This window comes from Gekko japonicus, unplaced genomic scaffold (genome assembly GCF_001447785.1).
Source record: "Gekko japonicus isolate JY-2015 unplaced genomic scaffold, Gekko_japonicus_V1.1 scaffold1592, whole genome shotgun sequence".
NCBI lineage: Eukaryota > Metazoa > Chordata > Lepidosauria > Squamata > Gekkonidae > Gekko > Gekko japonicus.
The window spans coordinates 166,178-179,483 of record NW_015175406.1 but is presented as its reverse complement, the minus strand read 5'-3'; the positions used below and the strand labels follow the sequence as shown (position 1 = coordinate 179,483).

The following is a 13,306-nucleotide window of genomic DNA, read 5'->3' as shown; positions in this document are numbered from 1 at the left end:
TTTTTTTCAATTTTTCCGAAAATGTCCATTTTCCCCGGAAAAAAAAACAAAACGGTTTTTTTCCCGAGCTTCAAAATTTCCGGAAATTTTACATCTCTAGTCACTATATCTCAAAAAGGACCTTGCAGAGCTGGGAAAAGTACAGAGGAGGGCAACCAGAGTAATGAGAAGATTGGAGCCCCTTCCCTCTGAGGAAAGGCTGAAGAGTCTGGGACTTTTCGGTTTAGAAAAGAGACAACTAAGGGGAGACATGAGAGAGCTTTATAAAATTATTATGGGGTGGAGAGAGTTGACAAAGAGAAATTTTTCTCCCTCTCCCAAAATACCAGAAATGGAGGGCATCCAATGAACCTGATGGGCAGTAGGTTCAGGATGGACAAAAGGAAATACCAATTTACACAGAGAGTGATTAAAATGTGGAATTTGCCGCCAGAGGATGTAATGGCCACAGGAATAAACAGTTTTAAAAGGGGATCAGACAGATTTATGGAGGATAAGTCTAGCCATCGTGACTGAGGGGGAACCTCCCCATTCAGAGGGACTAATCCCCTGAATCCCAGAGCCAGGAGGCAGCATCAGGGAAAGGCCTCGGCCTCCACGCCCTCTTGCTGGCCCTCCAGAGGAACTGGCTGGCCACTGTGTGAGGCAGGATGCTGGACTAGGTGGACCACTGGTCTGATCCTGCAGGGCTCTCCTTATGTTCTTAATTGATTGGTTAATTTGGAATATTTCTATGTTGACTTTTCAGATTCTGACTCAAGGCAGCTTACAATTTTTTTAAAAGTTATTACAGAAATAAATACCAGCTATCATGGCTGGATCCTCAGCATTATGCACTCGGTGGCAGCAGGCTGGGAAACAAACAACTGAACTGCACTGGAATGTTAAACGGGATGTGTTGGTAAACTGAATGCAGCAGTGCCCTTTCTCAAAAGTGGAGCCCCGTAATTAATCAGGTTGCTCTTGGGCAATAGCTGTAGATCGACAGACATCCAGCACCATTTGGGGCTTCTTAGTTTAGAGGGAAAGATAACTAAAAACTGACAGACGTGGTCAATGTTCCCTCTAAGCTGTGGGGTCTTGTGAGCAAAAATTCTACTTTGTGAGCGACTGGCATTAAAGCTGTGAGCGAGCGATTTGGCTACTGCATAAATTAGCTTGCTCTGGAGCCATCCTTCCTGAGCCAAGACAAAAATGTGTGAGCCGGAGGCTAAAAAACTGTGAGCTGGCTCACACTAACTCAGCTTAGAGGGAACACTGGACGTGGTATTAAACTATGCTTGGCATGGGAAAAGTGGACAGAATTTTTTTCTCTTTCCTCTTAATATTAGAACCAGGGAACACCCAAATAAGAAAACTGATGGGGATGAGATCCATAGCTGAAATCCTTCTTTGCCGAAGGGATAATTCGTAGGGTTGCCAACTCTGAGTTGGGAGAAACCTAGAGATTCGGAGGCGGAGCCAGGGGAGGGTGGGGTTTGGGAAAGGGAGCAACCTCAACAGGGTATAATGCCATAGAGTCCACCCTCTAAGGCTGCCATTTTCTCCATGGGAACTGATTTCTGTCATCTGGAGATCGGTTGCTGGCAACCCTAGGTAATCAGCCTACAGCAGTCACTGCAAAAGGATGTAAAGGCTACTTATGCTGGCTTTAAAAAGGGATTGGCCACTTTAATGGAAGAGAGGTCTATCAATGGTTAAATGGAGCCTCCATGTTCAGAGGCAATAAAACTTTGAAGACCAGTGCCAGAGGACATGAACAAAGCTTCAACACCCGCACCTTGCTTGTTGGCCTTCTTTGGACGCGGGAGCGGCAAAGGACTCCGATTAGCCACTGTGTGCAACAGGATAATTGGACAAAGGGGCCATTGGTCTGATCCGACAGGGCTCCTGTTATGTTCTTTTTTTAAAAAAATGTTGTTAAGAAAATAAGGAGGAAAAATACAAAAGGATCACTTATTACAACGTTTCAAAGAACACAAAAGGAGAAAAAACACCCGTTATCAGTCCATGACACTGTAAACAAAGCCCATCTTCCCCTGAACTCCTATGTTCTAAGTCTGGGGTCCCAACTGCGTTGCCCGTGGGCGCCATGCCACCTTACCTGGTGCCTGCCAAGTGTTTTTAAAAAGCAGGTGAGGCCAGGTTTTTGACCGCCAAGGTTTCTTATTGGCCCCTGGAGGTTTGACTGGCTGTGCAGATTTCTTTTTTTAAAAAGCAGCTGCCACCACAGCGCAAAGATCCTCACTGGGTGACTGAAGGTAAGCCGCGGTGGCCATTTTGTGGCTGTACCCGCCACATTATGTCAGAATGCCAAAGGTGCCCACAGGCTCAAAACGGTTGGGGACCCCCGTTCGAAGCATTCCAGTCCCTTGCCAAAACCTTCTGAGTACCAGTATCTGGAGGATTGTCTTTATTTCTACTTGCAGGCTCATGGGAAGTGACTGGTCAGCCTTTGTGAGGAACAAGATGATGGGCTGGCCTGGCAGATATTTGGAATGATGCAGTGAAGTCACTGTTAGCTTCTTCCTTCCTGGCCAGGTATCTGCTGCTGAACTGACTGCCCTCTCCACTAGGGGCAGGGCCACAGGTGGTTGAGCCAAGCATTCAGATGTACACCACTCACCCACCCTGGGCAAGACCTGGCAAGGGTAGAAAGCTCTCTTTGCACATGTCAACACTCAGTCAGCGCTTAAAATGGAGATACCTTCCACAACGTCTACCCCCCTCCCCCCCAAAAAAGCAGGAACATTTGATTTTTCTGGACAGGAAGCAGAAAAAAGAGACAGGCTTATTTAGGGTTGGGAAAATCCTGGAAATTTGGGGGGGGTGGAGCCTGGGGAGGGCGGGGTTTGGGGAGGGGAGGGACCTCAGCCAGGTATAATGCCATAGAGGTCCACCCTCCAAAGCAGCCCTTTTCTTCAGGGCGGCAGATCTCTGTCATCTGGAGTTCAGTTGTAATTCTAGGCTATATCCAGGCCCCACGTGGAGGTTGGCAACCTTGTCTCTGGACAATACAGACTGGGTTGATTTGAATGGGAAAGCGGTTCCTGTGTGGGGAGAAAAAAAATCTGAAGGTTCTTCCCACCCCCCAATCTGGCCCTCCCTGGTTCAGAGTTCCTTTTGCAGCCCGGGATGCCTTTGCCCCTTCTGCCATTGCTCCCCCTCCTGTGGCCAGACACACCCACACCCCCGCCTTTCACTCACCTCTCCCAGCGGGGCTTGACCATGCAAATCAAATGAAAAGGAAAGCCTTTTTCCGACCAGTGGAAAGGAAGGGAAGGGGCTTCCCTGGCTCTTCTATCAGACATCCTTTCTCACATTTTTTCTTTGGTCTCTCTAGGACTCAACATGTGAGCTCGATGGATTTAACCATTGCAAGCCCTCTTGCTCGTTGGCTAGGGCTACCAGATGTCTTCTCTCCCCCCCCACCCCACCCCCCGGCATCCGTCCTCTTTGGGGCTCTTTTTAAAAAACGGATGAAAATGTCCTCTTTGGGGGTTAGAAGGTTCGGAATATTCCTGGTTAGTAGCAGTTACCACAGCTTAAATAGCAGCGACATTTGAGATTTGTCATAGTGATCGCTTGTTTGAAGTCATCAGTCGGGAAAGATCTCTCTTTTTGGCTTATCAAAATATGGTAACCCTAGGTTAGCTGAACTTCATTTGTCAGTCCTTTGTGTTCAACGTACAGGGTTCTTTCCCCCTGCAAAGCAGTCAGGTACTTGTTTGAACACTTCCAAATATGTGCAATCTTTGAGATCTTTTTGTAAAATGGGGGTAAATAGCCTCTAAGAATGTACAGACTGCCTTTTCTCTGTAAAAGGAACCCATTTCTGTTTTAAGGAAGCAGCTCCTCTGTGCGCATGCAGAATGCCTGTCATTCTGCAGGCATCATTTTTATGTTTAAACTGAGGAAAATAATGAAGAGACAGACTTTTTTGTCTTGGCTACTCCCTTGTTTGTATATTAGGAAGCTGACGTAAAATACATACAAGGAGCAGGGATGGGGGGGGGGGGAATACCAGCTTTTTGGATTTTTGGAATTGCCAGAAAATTAGATCACGGTAGAAGGAAGACATGGAGGTCATGGAAATTATTAATTAAAATTATTAATTCTAGGACCATCAACAAGTTTAAAAAACTTTTACAGTAGAATCCCAAGAAGCTGGTGGAAGTCAATGGCCTTAGAAGGTTATACCTATGCTCACAATCACAATGAGTCATTTTGTATTTTATCCACTCAATCCCTTAAATGTGTGTATTATTCAAGCCACACAATTTGTTCGTTGAACTATTATGAGAAGAGCAAGGTGACTTGCAGTTTAATAAAGAGAAGCGACCAATCTGTCAGAAGGAAAGGCAATCTTTAATTATTAATAGAGGATATATTTTTCATTCTGTATTACAGTTTCTTTGAAAATGTCTTTCACTGTGGGGAGAAAACGGGGAGGGGGGGGACTTCACAAGCATCCCTTGAGTGAACAGAGGATAACAGGCCTAAAGTGAAGCTTGGTTTAAAGTGCAGCAGCAGGAAGAGTTGAACTGGGAATTGTTCTGTTTTTAGCCACTGTTACTCTCATGCTTTCAACTTTCATTTACACCCTTGAGGACTAGAGACATTGGAAGGCTTTGTTGTTAAAAAGTACACTGAAAAACTCTCACAGTGCAAAGCTCTATGCCTGCTACGAAGTTTGACGTATGTGCAGCATGATTCCACACTGGGCCGTGATAAATGTCCCTCAAATATTTCTCAGCATTTATAATGCTCAATCAGTTTTTCCTTTTCTGCGCAAAACATATTGTAAGAAGAAAGCTAGAGTGCCTTGTGTGTCTCCAGGGGGGAAAGATGTTTGTGAAGAGACCATCCCTGAAGCCAGAGTCCTAGAAACCAGAAGTGCTGAGCATCTGTGAGGAGCTGTTTTGGAGACAGAGGCCATGATAAACTGAAGAGCACACATTCACCCATCACAGCAAACTTTGTTTGCCAATGTCTGCGCACTTCCTCCTCCCTCCTTCCCTTATACACAGAGTGCAATTAAAAGCTTTCTGGTTTGGGAAGCCAGCGAGTCAAATTCCAATTTGCCACAACATCCGAATGTGGTGTGCCTGACCAAACTAGAGGTTTTGTTTTCGCCCCTTCCCCAAAAAAGATTCCAAACTGGGGTTTAGAATTCCAAGACATTTTCAACCATGCCCCTCTCCACAAAAGGGACAACAAAGAAGCCATGCGTGATGTGCCTATCACAAACAGAGGTTTCTTTTTGTGACATCTGAGGGAATTAGGTTTGCCAAGTGCCAGATGAGGCCTGGAGATTTCTCAGAATTCCAACAAAACTCCAAACTGCAGAGATCGGTTTCCCTGGAGAAAAGGGCTGCCCTAGAGGGTGAATACTATAGCATTTAGGGCTGCCAAGTCTGGGTTGGAAAATACCTGGAGACTTTGGGGGTGGAGCCAGGAGAAGGTGTGGTTTGGAGAGGGGAGGGGCCTCAGCATAGTACAATGCCACAGAGTTCACCCTTCAAAGTAGCCATTTTCTCCAGGGGAGCTGATTTCTGTCGGCTGGGGATCAGTTGTAAAAGCGGGAGATCCCCAGGCCCCACCTGGAGGCTGGCAACAACCCTATTAGCATTATATCCCACTCAGGTCCTTCCCCTCCTCAAACCCTGCCGTCTCCAGGCTCCACCCCCAAATATCCAGGAATATCCCAACCCAGAGTTGGCATCAGTGGCCTTGAAGCTGGGCAAGTGCACCTTTCGCATACTAGGTTGTTGTCATCTGAGAGAGAGAAAAAAATCTTCCTTGCTGAGGTAGACAGCTAGGCTACGTCACAATATTAAGTGGGAATATACTAAGCAGCATGGGGATAAATGATAAATACCTTGTACTTCAGCCTTCTAGTATTACAGCACAAGGGCCCGGACTATTAAGATTTGGCATTAGGAGAGCAGGAACCTTCTAAACTAAACCTGGGTTTGAATGGTGCAGCATGAGAGGATTCTGGTTTTGAATCTATCCTTCCACATAGTGCTTGATGAATTTTTAAAAAGTTATGGAAGGTGGACTCTCTGGCGTTTGTTCCGCCCCTCCCTAAGCCCCACCCTCCCTGGCTCCACTCCCCAGAATCTGCAGGTATTTCCCAACCCAGAATTGGCCACCTATGGGTCCCCAGCCAGAGCTCCCTCTTCTGTTATTCCAAAATGCCAAGGCCGAACCACATCTTGAGGGGTAGAGAGCTGGAAGTTTTTGTTTTAAGAATAACTCAGCCAGGGCTCTTTTTGTAGAAAAAGCCCAGCAGGAACTCATTAGCATAATAGGCCACACCCAACAGCAGAAACTCATTAGCATATTGGGCCACACCCCTGACTGCACCACTCATTAGCACATTAGGCCACACCCCCATTACCAGAAGTGTGGTCATCCAGCCACACCCACCTTTTGCTTCTTATTCTGTTTACCTTGTTTGTTGTCTAAACCCAGGGCTTTTTTTTGTAGCAGGAACTCCTTTGCATGTTAGGCCACACACCCCTAACGTAGCCAATCCTAATGCGTTCCTGTTGGGTGTGGCCTATAATGCTAATGAGATTCTGCTGGGCGTGGCCAACTAACTCCGTTCCTGTGCGTTCCTGCCCAAAAATAGCCCTGAACTCAGCAGGATCGCAGCTGTTAACCAAACACCTGAGAGTAACCTTCCCACACTAGGGCCTCTGGCCTAGAGGCAGTGCACAGGGAGGGAAAAGCACTGAGCGGCGGTGTGATCTCACGTCCAGATTTAACCACAGAGTAAGACCATAGAGTTTCAAGGACACCCTACAGCATTGTTTCTTGGCCACCACTCTACTGAGGGAGCTCCGTGGACACGGGCCCATCAGTGAGGGGACTCCTGCCACAAGCAAGTGGCAACTCTCCAGGGCTATTTTTGTAGAAAAAGCCCAGCAGGAACTCATTAGCATAATAAGCCACACCCAACAGCAGAAATACATTAGCATATTAGGCCACACCCCTGATAGCACAGCTCATTGGCATATTAGGCCACACACCACATGTTACCAGAAGTGTGGTCATCCAGCCACACCCACCTTTTGTTTCTTATTCTGTTTACTTTGTTGTCAAAACCCAGGGCTTTTTTTGTAGCAGGAACTCCTTTGCATGTTAGGCCACACACCCCTAATGTAGCCAATCCTAATGAGTTTCTGCTGTTGGGTGTGGCCTGTTATGCTAATGAGTTCCTGCTGGGCGTGGCCAACTCAGGAGCCAGCCGGAACTCCGTTCCTGTGGATTCCTGCCCCAAAATCGCCCTGTCTATCCCACACATAACAAAGAAATGCAGCACTGAAAATACATTGATGAGGACTAAGAAAGTATCCGTAACCAAAGTAAAGGTGGCTTGTGACCATCTGGCAGGAGGCAGGTTCTTCGACAGTCGTCCAAGACGGTGGTTTCCAGACCTCCTCCCTGCACTGAGTCATCTGCCAAGGAACAGCTGCATGTCTCCTAGGAAACCCAGAACGTTACCGAATCCTGGAGCGTGCGTGCCCAGTGCCCATGACTGCGCAGATGAAATCAGGCACGCTTGTATGCTCCGCTACCTGGATGGGTCTAGAGGCAGAAAAAAGGTGGGCGCTGGGGAGAAGGCTGAGGGTATGACTGGAGGACGATGGAGGGCCCAGGGTTCACAGCGTAGTGCAAAGCAGGAAGTAATAAAGTGCATGCAGAAGAGATAAGAGAAAGGAAGCCAAATCCACAGACTTCAGTTGAGGTTACATATACATATATATATATACATATATGCACATACATAGAGAGAGAAAGAGACAGACAGACAGACCGAAAGCAAGAATAATGTTAGGGAATCAAGTATGCAGACTAACATTCCAGAAAAAACATTTATCCAGTTTAGAGACGTGGAACATAGGGGCAGAGAGGGGGTAAGTTGGTTCTCCCCAAACACACAGAAAAACACAGCATGGCCATAAGCAAGTGTGCTTAGGCTTGTAACCTGGCTGATGCAAAGTTACCTTGAAACGAGTTCAACGGGGCTTGTTCTTACAGCAGGATCGTAGCCCCTTCGGCGGAAGCCTTGCACCCAGCAAAACCCAGTGTTATTTACTTCTGAGCAAACCTAGCGAAGATCAGGCCTAAAGTCATGGATTCCAAGTTTTTAAGATATTATAGGCGTAGGCATCGATACACTTCCAAAGTTTCATTTACAACCAGGTCATAAGCTGAAACGTCTTCAAAACGTCCAACAAAAAAATCAAACGAGGCCAATTTAGCAACATAAAATCGAAACATCTCTTCATGTTCTTTTCCCAAAAAATATATTGACGAATAGAGGAAGACTTTGTAAGCATAATCACCATCAATTTTATGATAAGGCCCTGCAGCTCATACATACCATTCGTAGCGACAAACTCGGCCTCTGTGGCGCACACAAATCTTTTTTTGTGGACGTTGTTTAAAAAATACACTGCTTCTCCTTGAGAACAGCTACCCTCCACTACCTGGAGTCCCACTTCCCAGCCATTCTTGTACAGAATTCATTTAAAAGGGTTGGCATTCTGTTACCCAATTTTTCTTTGAACACCTCACAACAGACACACAGAGGTCTTTCCCTCCTACTAGCAGGAGGTGCCAGGGACTGAACCCGGAACCTTCTGTAAGAAAAGCAGGGACTCTACCACTGAAGGCCTACACAATACACTTTTCCCTGGTAGGTCCCTGGGTCAGATTGACAGATGTGGTCGGGGATTTCCATGCTTCCCAAAGACAGAGCAACCCTGATTCGGACTGGGACTTGGGGGGGGGGGCTTAAGCCTGCCTACATCATACCATTGTCCTAACTCAGAATGGCACCAGAGACATGCCATTTGTCCCAATAGGGAAACTTAATGTATACCTGGAACTACCTTAATGTGTACAGAAAAGAGTCAGATTCCGCAATGGAAAACTGCATGGAGGGGCGGAGTTTAAGCCCCCTCTGACCATCGTCCACTTTCAAATTGGACCCACAGGCACATACGTGACCCCCACCTTATGGAACAGCCTGCCCAAGGAGGTCAGGAAGGCCCCCCCCCCCCACTCTCCTGGCTTTCTGCAAACTATGCAAAACTGAATTATTCAAGGTGGCTTTTCTACACAAACGATAGACTTGCACTGTACTAAATGATTCACAAAATTAGATAAATTATTAGAGGCTGTGGTCTATGGTTACCTTACAGAAGTTAGGACTCTACTATGTAATTTTTGCATCACTTAATGTCTTGCGTAGAGCTTTCTGAAACTAGGATCCTGCTATGTGATTTCTGCATCGTTTAGTGTGTTGTGTTAAGATGCAGGTTTATGTAGTATGAATGGGAATATAAAGATTTTTATATATAAGTTTTTTCCTTCTTTATTGTTCATATTCATATTTCTCTGGTTTTTATAGATTTATTCTTTAAGTAATATTTTATTAGGATGTTAGAAAGGCCTGTTATATAGATGGCTTTCCTCTTGTAGGTCTGATATTGTTAGCAGACAACATAATAGGTACAAAGTTCATGATTCCGTAGTTCTTAGGGCAAACATTTCAATGTCTGGGTCAGATAAGATTTTAGTCTCGTATGAAGAATCCTTGCCCATTATCATTTAGGTTAGGTTAAGTAAACACTTAGTTTGACGTAGATATGTTTCTTTATATCTGGCCAATCAGAGGATTATTACTCAAATTACCACTGTCTTTTGTAACCAGTTATGCTGTTTGAATATTGTTTTCTTGGTAATGTCAGTCCATGTATAAAATATCATGTATTTCCTGAATATGTTCAGAATATGTTCAAGAAGATGAAGAAGAAAAAGGAGAAAGTTGTCAATTTTTGATGAGTTATTTGGTCTAATTGTTTTCCTGTTCATTGAAGCATATTTCCTGAATATGCTGAGAAGAAAGTAGTCATTTTTGGATGGACTATTTGGTCCAATGGTTTTTCTGTTAATTGAAATAAAACATAGATCTTCCTCCTCATTTGACTTCATTTTTGACATGGAATCTAATATGTACAACATTTATGCTTTGCTTCAGTTCTGTTTCTAGGCTTCTGATGGGTTCTACAACCCTAATCCTATTGCACTGTTCATTGGATACCCATCCTGTCGATTGTATGGACTCATTCTGCGTCATCTGCCTTGAGTCCAAGCGGGAAATGTGGACTATAAATGACGTACATAAATTAAATAAGAAACTCAACACTCCTGGAACACATCTGTCAACTGGACTGGGGATGTACCTAGGAGACGTGTATCACGCAGTTAAGACTCTGAGAGTCCCGTTCTGCTAAAATTGCTTGTTTTTTTCATGGAGCCCAGAAAATTTTTACTTGTTCCCATTCTTTCTGCTCTGCTACTTCCCCCTCCCCATATGGTACAATAACAGGTGGGAGTAAGGAAGCCAGGCTGCCCACCATAATAGTCAACCTCCCGCCCCTGTGCTCCTAAGCCTCTGCTGCCACTCCATGGAACATTGGAAGCAAAAATGAGAGAAGCAAAAAAATGATGTTGCATGACACAGTAACATCAGTTCCTGATGAAGACCCAAAACTGACATCACCATGTTGAACGGCGCTCTAGTTAATTCCCCTCATCTCTATGGTATAGAGATGGGGGGGGATTCCTAGAGCGTTGCTCAGCATGGTGACATCACTTCTGGGTCTTTACCTGGAAGTGACATTATCACATCGCGCCCCCCTCCCATTACCAGGTGCATATCCGGCAACCCTAGGTTGGAGATCCAGTTTGCTGAAGTGAGATTACTTGTTCTAATTCCCTTTCTCTTCTGTGCTTTCTTTAAAGGTAGGCCCAGCTGGGAGGTAGGGATGATTGTGAAATATCGGGGAGGAAAGCTTTAAGTCCACCTGCAAAGCATCAGCCTTGCCTTCCTTCAATGTATAAATCATCACCATCATTATTTATAGTGTGACAATATTGCAGAGGTGACAGTTCAGTCGACCAGGTTCCGGCTGGGATTCTTTGATGGGCAACGTTGCCCTGACTCCTCTGGTGCATCCTAGCAGGAAACGGCGCAAAAACTTGCGGCTGTTGCTTGCAAGAACCCCAGAAGAGGCTGTCGAGCATGCACACCAGTTGCATAGTCCCCTAGGCCATAGTCGTCTTCTTAGCTGGGCTGAAAAGGAACAAGCAAGATGGACACACCGTGCAGGACAAGGGGTGACTTCTGCAGCCCCACTCGATTTGCTGACAAGCTGAAGCTTCAGTGGGTGACAATTTAGTTGTGAGGAGTGTAACAAAACTGGGACGTTTTGGAGGTTGATGATGTAGCCACAGCAGAGGTAATAATATCAGAACTATCCCGGGAAAATGGGGACTGTCGGAGGGCATGGGGAATGTTCTAGAACACGGAAGTGCTGCTCGCTCGCTCTCCCCCTGTGGCTGCATATTGCATAGGAATATGGGAAATGGAAGAAGGAAGTTCCCTTTCTGAGGTGTAGCCCCCACTGCCTTCGTTATCACCTGTGCTGGAGCTGTACCATTCGACAGTACAGGTGGGGAGACTCACAAAACAGGAATGTAGCCAATGCACAGGAAATCAGCACTCAGGGGATCAGGCTAAGGTAGAACCCTTTCCTCGGGCATCCTAGTTTTCAATGAGGAAGGGATTATATGGATGGAGAAGCACTTCGTCATGTCAGCCTTCACCTACAGCCTGAAATAGCCCAAAGCAGACAGACATTTACAACTTCAGTGAAAGTTAGGTCAGAGGAACTTCAGGGGCTACCTGGAATGTAATCTGAAAACTGCCGATAGGGTATATCATTAGAAAGGGAGGGGGAGAACTAAAATCCAAGTTATTTTCAGTCGATTCACTACAGTGAAATTTAATGGTTTAAGATAAGGCCAAATTTTACTAGGGATAGACATAAACTGGTTCACAAGACAAAATTCGTCATGAACTTGGCCCAGTTTGGAGCCCCCGAACTGATGTTCAGGGAAGGCACCTTCCCCGAACATTTACTGGACTCTTGTCTGGTTCAGCTGTTTGGGCCATTTAAACCTAACAGCTGACCTGTTAGGTTTAAATGGCTGCGAGCCATTTCACCGATTGGTTTTGCTTCCCCCCACCTCGAAGTGGGGGGAAGCGAAGCAGACTGCTGAAATGGCTGCTGTTAGGCTGGAATGGCTCCCAGCCATTTCACCAGTGGGTTTCACTTCCCCCCACTTAGAAGCAAGGGGAAGTGAAATGGACCACTGAAATTGCTGGCAGCTATTTAACTCTTCCTGGGTGATTTCCCCCCTTCTCCTGGACGCAGCTTGCCATGGGTGGGAGAAAGGGTGCCTGAACAGGCTGGTTTGGGGCATTTTTGGTTTGCCTTGGTTCGGGAACTATCCTGAACTACATCGGAATTTTTGAGTTTGTGCCCATCCCTAAATTTAACATTCTTTTCAACAAATATTTCAACCATCAAACGTGTGTATTGTATATTCAGAATTTCCAATCCTTGTGAAAAATTCAGGGTGAGGCAAGGGTTATCAAGGCCAGCACAGGCAGAACTGGGCTTCATGAAAGGCATTTCCTTATTAAGAAAGTAACATGGGAATTGGCCCTAGTTTGCAGACAGTTCTGGTCAAACCTTCCTTGGTATACATTGCTTAACGACAAATAACCCCTTCTCGCTTTGTTTTCCTTCCAGTCTTATGGTTTAAATTTTCATTCTCACGTGAATGTTCAGATCTTAGTAAATGCTGTGCTCAGAACTAAAGTATTTCTCATCGTAAGCATTTAGGGGCTTCCAGTCTGTCGATTTCACCGGACTTCTCAGAACTTCAGGTAACCTTTTCTAGATTTCCTCACTGTCAGAATTCTTCAATAGATTTCGTCTCTGCTGAATGGATTTTCCTGCATACTCTAAAGGTTGAACTATGCCCCCAAACCATAGTCTGAGCACTGATATGGCTTCCGTCCTTTTTGATGTCTCTAACAGGCCATAAGGCATGGGCCCCAACCAAAGTTTTTAACACACATGGCTTTCCTCCAGTGTGAATTCTGTTCTGGGGACAGAAGGAATTAATCCTTCCCCTCGTGGTTACATTTCCACATTATATGATTTCTTTTCTATCATGTGCCCTACAAGCTGAATGCCCACTGAAGTTTCCCCAGCAACCAGTGCATGAATGTGAGTTCTCTCTGTGGACTTTCACATGTGCAGTAAGGTTGGAGACATCAGTAAAACTTTTCTGATGCATTGAGCATTGATAAGACCTCTCCAGCATGGATCATTTCACAGCACCCAAGGTCTTTAGCGCTATAGAAACT

The 13,306-nt window shown here is 45.5% G+C and overlaps 1 protein-coding gene across 1 annotated transcript in view; it reads right to left on the bottom strand.

Annotated features, from left to right (window-relative positions):
* The window catches only part of LOC107122608 (zinc finger protein 197-like), a 64,597-nt gene that overhangs the window by 42,578 nt on the left and 8,713 nt on the right, over positions 1-13,306 (bottom strand). The gene's annotated exons all lie outside the window — the stretch shown is intronic.